Source organism: Lucilia cuprina, chromosome 4 (genome assembly GCF_022045245.1).
Source record: "Lucilia cuprina isolate Lc7/37 chromosome 4, ASM2204524v1, whole genome shotgun sequence".
Classification (NCBI taxonomy): Eukaryota; Metazoa; Arthropoda; class Insecta; order Diptera; family Calliphoridae; genus Lucilia; species Lucilia cuprina.
Genome location: NC_060952.1, coordinates 85,120,957 through 85,129,400, shown reverse-complemented (window position 1 = coordinate 85,129,400; position 8,444 = coordinate 85,120,957). Strand labels below are relative to the sequence as shown.

The window sequence follows — 8,444 nt, the reverse complement described above, 5'->3', positions numbered from 1 at the left end:
ATATTTTGGTCTTATTATTGAATCTGGTCTTCAAACTGTAGACTAGATTATTCGACTATAGTCCACAGCCCTAGATAAGACTACATTATATTCTATAGTTTTAATATGAACTACAATTTAAACTGCATTTTATTCTATAGTTTCGACTGTAATTTGATCTATAGTTTAGACTATAGTTTAGGAAATGTATTTGGTCTGTACTGTACTCAAAAGTTTGGACTAAAGTCTAGTCTACTATAGTATATTGGATCATCATCTAGTTTATGATTTGGAGTATGTATATACTGTCTTGTATGTAGACACTAGGGTTAGACTGCAGTTTTTATATCAAACTCTAGTCTATAGGCTATAGTGTATTATGCACTTTAGACTGAAGTCTAGTCTAGAGTTTATACTATATTTAGCATATACATTTCTATCTATAGTTTCGACTACAATTTAGTTTTTAGTTTACATTAGAGTCTAGTCTTAAATTTACGCTAAAATTAAGTCTAAAGTTTAGACCATGTAGGTTAAACTGATAACAGTTCAGACATTATTCTAGACTATAATTAAGACTAAAGACTAGTATATATTTTAATCTAAAGACTAGACTTTAGACTTTACTCTAGCCTATAGTAGTCTTTAGTTTAGACTAAAGTCTAGTTTTTAGTTTAGACGAAGTTCTAGTCTTTAGTTAGACCTAAGTCAAGTCTTCAGTTAAGACTAAAGACTATGTTTTAGTTTAGACTAGAGTTTAGTCTTTAGTTTGGACTAAAGACCAGGTTTTAGTTTAGACTAAAGTTTAGTCTATAGTTTAGACTAAAGTCTAGTCTTTTGTTTAGAGTAAATTCAAGACTTAAAATGAAGACTTTAGTTTAGACTGAAGTCTAGTCTTAGTCTTAGACTAAAGTCTAGTTTTATGTTTAGACGTAAGTCTAGTTTTTAGTTTAGTTTTAAGTCTAGTTTTTAGTTTAGACTAAGGTCTTGCCTTTAGTTTAGACTAAAGACATGACTTTTGTCTCTACTAGAGTTTAGTATTTAGCTTAGACTAAAGTTTAGTCTTTAGTGTAGACTTAAGTCTAGTCTTTAGTTTAGACTTAAGTCTAGTCTTTAGTTTAGACTTAAGTCTAGTCTTTAGTTTAGACTAAAGTCTAGTCTTTAGTTTAGACTAAAGTCTAGTCTTTAGTTTAGACTAAAGTCTAGTCTTTAGTTTAGACTAAGTCAAGACTTAAGTTTATACTGGAGACTAGGTTTTAGTTTAGACTAAGGTCTTATCTTTAGCTAAGACTAAAGTCTGGTTTTTTAGTTTAGACTAAAGACTTTACTTTAGATTAAAGTCTTTAGTTTATACTAAAGTGAAGACTTTATTTTATACTAAAGTCTAGTCTTTAGTTTAGACTAAAGTCTAGTTTTTAGTTTAGACTAAAATCTAGTCCTTAGTATAGATTAAAGTTTAGTCTTTAGTTTCGACTAAAGTCTAATTTATAATAGTTAGAATTAAGCCTATATTAGCCTTACTCTAGTCTATAGTTTAGTATACGTAGCATGAACTTAGTCTTATTGAGTCTTAAGTTCCGTTTATTAAGCTTTTAACCCACAAAATATTATAACATATCATTGTGAAGTTTGATGTTATAAAACTTTCCCCCCTACATATTACATATACCACTTAAACTTCCAACCCTGGCATTAAAAGTTATTTTAATATTGAGCAATAACGAAAAGAAAATAGAACTGAGTTATAAAATTTGTCAAACTCAACTTGCGCTCAATTAAATTCGCAGCCACTTAAAATTTGGAGGAGATTTTAAATAGAAATTTCCGTTCCTTTCTATTCCTTAAGATTTGCATAATAGTATGTATACTTAAGTGAACTTTAAAGAGCGAAACTTATATAAATTCGAGGGTGGTTTTTTGAAAAAAAAACCTATAATGTAATAAAAATTTTAATTGAAATTTAATTAAGTCTAGATTGGAAAAAATACTAAATTTAAAAGGATTAAGTTTTAGTTTAAATGTTTGTGTTAAAGATATCTTGAGATTTAAAAATAAAAAGCCTGTTTTTTAGACCTTATAATGTAGGGTGTTTTAACTTCAGTTATTACATTACAACTTTGAATTTGATTAAATTATCTTATTCAAAAACAACATAAAAATTTGTAAAATTTTTAAGTAAAAATTTTTATTTTTTTTTTTTAACAACAAAAAACTTTTTGACAGATGACGTGTAAAAAGCCACATAAAAAACTGCCAGGTTGAACAAAAAAAAAACTGATTTGAAAATGTGTGTATATTTTTTTCGCTAAAAATCTCGACTGCACTTTTAGTACAAGTAGTAAGTAATAATAAGCAAAATGGGCAATATTTAGATTTTTTTGTTGTTTTTGCTATTCATAAACAAAAAGAACAACAAAAAAATATTAAGAAAAAATGCGCTTTTAAAAATAATGCAGTTTTTATTTTGAATTTTTATATTTTTATATTTTTTGTCTTGTCGGTGGTGACTGATGATGAGCATGATGGTGATGGTGATAATGATGAAGATGCTGTTTTGTTTAAAAATTTTTTGAAGGTTACTTAAAATAAAAAGTCAAAATTTGTGGGTGGTGTGAGTGTGTGTGTGTGATTTTTATAAATAAATATAAATAATAAAAATATATTATAGGTTTTTATATAAATAAGTAAATAAATACCTGAAAAAATCTCCCTTTTCTAAGCTCCCACTCCAGTTGTTAAGGAGGTTTTGCCTTTTTTCTTTCTTTTTTTTTGCTTCTTTTTATATTTCTTTCTTTCTTTTTTTAAAGGTTTAAATGTGTATTTTTTTGGTGTTTTTTTTTGTATTTCTTCTTTTATTTTCTATATTTCTTACGCATGACCAAAAATTTTTTTATTTTATTTTTTATATACTTTTCGATTTGTTTAGACTAGCCACCTAATGCTTTCCTTTGATTTTTTTTGCAACAAAAGTAATCAGCAATTTACTGTTATTTTTTTCAAGTTTATTTTAGTTTTATGTTTTTTTTATGGAAATATTTTTTTAACACTTTTTTAATAAATTAATAAATATTTTGTTATTTTATATAAATAATTTTAATTTTTATTTCTTTTAATTTTTTCAATAATTTAAAACAATTTTTTTAACTTCAAAATATTTCTAGTCTTTCCCACCTTAATCCTTAACGTTTAGAGGCTCTGAGCACGACTAATGTTTCATTTTGCTCAGCATCACTTAATGTAGTAAATGTAATAAAAAAAACATAATATAATATCTAATAATGCTCCCTGAGTATCCAAAAAATCACAAAAATACCTCATCATCATACACAACATACTCTTCTCTAACATATAAAACCCACCAAAATCGAAAAAATTCCCAAAATTATCAAAAACAAACTTTCTAAGCACAAACAAAATATACAATTGCACTTGGTGCAGTTTTACAACAACATCAACATTGTTTTACTCTCATTATTTTATACAAATAATTATATTTCTCTAAAAATACTCTTACACGAGTTCGTTTTACTCTCTTCAGCAACAAAAAAAACACCTCTTTCTTCCTATTTCCATTTTACTACTTTTGTCTACTTGCACTTTCTGCTCTGCTCCCCCTACTCAGTCATTAAGTAGCAGAGAAGAAGAAGAAAATATCCCTTTTTAAAGTTATTATTCTCCCCCACGAAATATTTTGGTGTAAAGTTAAACTGTCTAGCAGGGTAGGACTAACTTTTGGCGCCCCGGTGCCTTTGTTTGTAATATTTGGGGGATGGGGGGCGAATAGAAAAGTAAATTGGATGAACTAGAACTGAACTAAAACTGAACTAGAACTGAACTTAAACTGAAATGAAACTGAACTAGAACTGAACTAGAACTGAACTAGAACTAAACTAGAGCTGAACTAGAACTGAAATAGAACTGAACTAGAACTGAACTAGAACTGAACTAGAACTGAACTAGAACTGAACTAGAACTGAACTAGAACTGAACTAGAACTGAACTAGAACTGAACTAGAACTGAACTAGAACTGAACTAGAACTGAACTAGAACTGAACTAGAACTGAACTAGAACTGAACTAGAACTAGAACTGAACTAGAACTGAACTGAACTGAACTAGAACTGAACTAGAACTGAACTGAACTAGAACTGAACTAGAACTGAACAAGAACTGAACTAGAACTGAACTAGAACTGAACTAGAACTGTACTAGAACTGAACTAGAACTGAACTAGAACTGAACTAGAACTGAACTAGAAATGAACTAGAACTGAACTAAACCTTAACTAATACGGAACTAGAACTAATCTAAGACTGAGCTAGAACTGAACTGGAACTAAAACTGAACTAGAACTGTTCAAGAACTGAACTAGAACTGAACTCGAACTAAACTAGAATTAATCTAAATCTAAACGAAAACTCAACTGGAACTTTACTAGAACGGAATTAGAACTAAATTAAGACTTAACTAAAACTAAGAAGTCTCCACATATACAACAGTTTTTATAATGTTCCTAAAAATAGGGAATTTTACTATTATTTTTTGAAAGATATTATAGATATTTTGGCGCCAATCTAACTATTGAGACTTTAATACACAAAAAGATCAAAATAGTTCCCAATATATCATTACAAATACTTTCCGTTCTCGATACATACCAAAATAAAACAAAAATATTTCCCCGATTTCTAAACCATTTCTTTATAATAGTCTTGCTCATACAAAAAAATCGTTTAAGCATCATCACTAATAATAAATAATTAAATTGTAAAAACAAAATTTTTGTTTTTGATTTACATTTGAATTTGATTTTTCTTCCTTTTCATTGTCCCCCCATAAAAACATGATGTAAATACATACATATGTCTGTCTACTCTCTCTCCCTCTAATACTATTATTTTTTGTGCAGAAGTGCATGATACATTTTTTTGTTGCTGCTCTCTAAATTTTCTAATTTTCTCTATTTCTAGGTTTTTTGTTGTTTTAGACATTTTCGCAAAAAAAATGTGTTAATGTACCGCATATGTATGAGCGAGTTGCATGTGTGTTTGTACGAATGCGTGCGAGGCCTTAGAGTGTGTTAGTGAGTGAGTGTTGTTTTGTCTATTGTTTTTTCGTCTACATTATTCCTGTTTATCCTTTTGAGCATCATAATATCCTGCTGTTGTTCTTACTGTTGTAGTTGTTGTTTGTTATTTTATTTTTGTGTTGTTGTAGTTTCAGTTTTGTTGTGTATAGAAAATAGAAAATAAAATTATTTGGAGGATATTTTTGTTGATGTAGTTGTTGCTGTTGTGTATATTTTTCGTAGCTTATTGTGTATCCGTTTAACGCGTGTCTATATTCGTCTATTTTATTATTTGCATCAGAACAAAATTAAATATGTTTTTTTTTCTAGTTCTGGACATTTTTATTATTATGTTGTCGTTGTTGTTGTGTCTTTTCAAAGACCAATAATGGGGAAATTAAAAAAATGAATTTAATGGACATTTTTAAAGAGTTTAGAATTAGAAAGAAAAATGTTGCAAAATTAGATTTTTATTTAAAGCGATAATTTTTATAACAATAAAGGGATATTTTTAGAAAAATAATTGATTTTGGTTAAGTAAATAAAAAAATTGAATTTTAATAAAAAAATAAATGAAAATGAAAAAGAACTTCACTCAAACTAGAACAAGACTAGAACTTACCTAGTACTAATCTAGATTTGAACTAAAGTTGAGTTAGCATTGATCTAAACTGATCTAGAAATGAACTGATCTAGAACTGAAGTAGAATTTAACTAGAGCTGAACCAGAAATGAACTGGAACAGATCTAGAACTAAGTAGAACTAAACTAGAACTGAACTAGAACTGAACTTGAATTGAACTAGAACTGAAGTAGAACTGAACTAGAACTGAACTAGAACTGAACTAGAACTGAACTAGAACTGAACTAGAACTGAACTAGAACTGAACTAGAACTGAACTAGAACTGAACTAGAACTGAACTAGATTTGAACTAGAACTGAACTAGTACTGAACTAGAACTGAGCTAGAGCTAAACTAGAACTGAACTAGAACTAAACTAGAACTGAACTAGAATTGATCAAGAACTGAACTAGAACTAGAACTGAACTAGAACTGAACTAGAACTGAACTAGAACTAGAACTGAACTAGAACTGAACTAGAACTGAACTAGAACTGAACTAGAACTGAACTAGAACTGAACTAGAACTGAACTAGAACTGAACTAGAACTGAACTAGAACTGAACTAGAACTGAACTAGAACTGAACTAGAACTGAACTAGAACTGAACTAGAACTGAACTAGAACTGAACTAGAACTGAACTAGAACTGAACTAGAACTGAACTAGAACTGAACTAGAACTGAACTAGAACTGAACTAGAACTGAACTAGAACAGAACTAGAACAGAACTAGAACAGAACTAGAACAGAACTTGAACAGAACTAGAACAGAACTAGAACGGAACTAGAACAGAACTAGAACTGAACTAGAATTGATCAAGAACCGAACTAAAATTGAACTGAATTAAAACTGATCTAGAACTGAACTAGAACTGAACTAGAACTGAACTGGAACTGAACTAGAACTGTTCAAAGTACTTTTGATACTAGTATAAGCCTTACTTTATTTTTTTTTTTGTACTAAAGAAGTGATTCTAATTCCATTTCTATTCTTTCCCTATTAAAAAATCTTTATATATTTAAGTCACTTTTATTATTGTCTTTTCAACAAACAAAACTCATTAAAAAATGTTTTAATCTCGAAAAAAAGATGTTTTTGTATTTTAAAATTCCAGAAAATTTTTCCATCAAAACAGCAACCGAAACCACATTGTCCACTCCAAGTAAAGCCAGCAAATCGGCTTAAAACTCAAGATGCACTCATGTCACATAAGTGGCCTAGAAAATAAAGACATTTTCAGAAAGAAAAGTGCGCCAAATATAAAAATATTTTTAACAAATCAGCGTAATCAAAAAACAATATGATAAACAAATTAGAATATATTAAAAATACAAAAAACTAATTTTCTTTAACAAAAAGTAGTAAATAATAAAGATCTTAGAGTCTAAGATTTTTTCAAAGCAGACCGACTAAAGCGATTGGTTATGAAAGGAAGCGCACAAGCGTAAAACATGATTTGCAAATTTCAAAGAAAATTTGCATGTTTTGTCTCGAAAAGTAATAGACAGCATTAGTTGCACCCTTATCTAAACAAGATGTTCTTGAGGTTAAAGATCATTTAAGATCAAAATCTTATATTGAATGATCTTTAAAGATGTGTTTTGATTGAGGGTTAAAAGTTTGGATGTTATCTTAATTAACTGATAGTGATAAGAAAAACCAAAGGTCAAGACGCAATAGTTAGTTGACATAAAATGATTTCCCTAAGGGGAGTTTTCTAACAAATAAACATTCATTAGAACTATAGAAGATAACAATTAAGGCAATGATGATAACAAACATTAAGACTTGATCTACATAAAACCTATAATATTTATTTTAAACAAGGTCAATCTTTAAGACATTTCTATATAATTTCAACTTACTGCAGCTTAATATACATTTTAAATCCTTTTAGCTTAAGTTCCGCCTCCTTCAATTAACATTCGCAACAATTTAATCCATTCGCCTGGTATATTCTTGATAATTTGTTAATTTTCCAAAACAATTTGCAAATTTAAAGATTTACATAACTTTATGTAAATCTCTGATGAACTTCTGACTCTCAACAGCAGCATGATCTATAGAAAACTGAAAAGAAAAAAAATACTAATCACATGATCAAGCACAACAATCCACGTTGATCTTTGTCTTAATACTGATCCGCTATGCTAAGATGAGCACATGTTGCGTATGGCTAAGGATCAACAACAGCTAAATCCTGCTGAGCTTAAAACAAAGACTAAACGAGTGATTTGTCAAAATTTGCATGCAATTTTCTCGCGTAATATTGGATTAAAGAGGAGTGTTTTTCGCATTTCGCTTTCGACTTAAGATCAATACGCACACCGAGAGATCAAACAAAGAGATTACAATGGTCAAGTCACTTAAATCTGGAGCATGCTTTGTGTGTGCGCGTCTCTAAGATTTGTTCGTTCTTGTCTTGCAATTTTTCCTTAGTTAAACTAGGATTAATGAATAAGCCGCGAAATTTAGTCATATTTAGTTACCTGCTTCTAGCTGAACTATGTAAAGTGAGCATAACTGTTAATCCTTTCAGCGGTTAAATCCTGTTGCTACGATTTAAATCCGGTACCGTGTGTATTTCTAATCCGGTTTAGTTTAAATCTCAATGATCAGAGACGAATACTAATTACCTGCGTGTGTGTTTTTGTGTAAGTGTGTTAATAGTTGTGTATACAAATATTAGGATATTAAGGATACAATGTTATTAACTTAATATGTATTTAAATATTTTGTAGGTGTTTTAATGTGGATGTTTAAAATAAGTAAG

At 29.1% G+C, this 8,444-nt stretch overlaps 1 protein-coding gene across 1 annotated transcript in view; it reads right to left on the bottom strand.

The window, feature by feature from the left end:
- Nucleotides 1–3,190, bottom strand: part of LOC111688267 (protein hunchback) — a 14,146-nt gene extending 10,956 nt beyond the window's left edge. Inside the window, exon 1 of the mRNA XM_023450752.2 lies at nucleotides 2,676–3,190. The gene's annotated coding sequence lies outside the window, so the exon portion shown is untranslated. The remainder of the gene's footprint in view (nucleotides 1–2,675) is intronic.
- Between the last annotated feature and the right edge of the window lie 5,254 nt (nucleotides 3,191–8,444).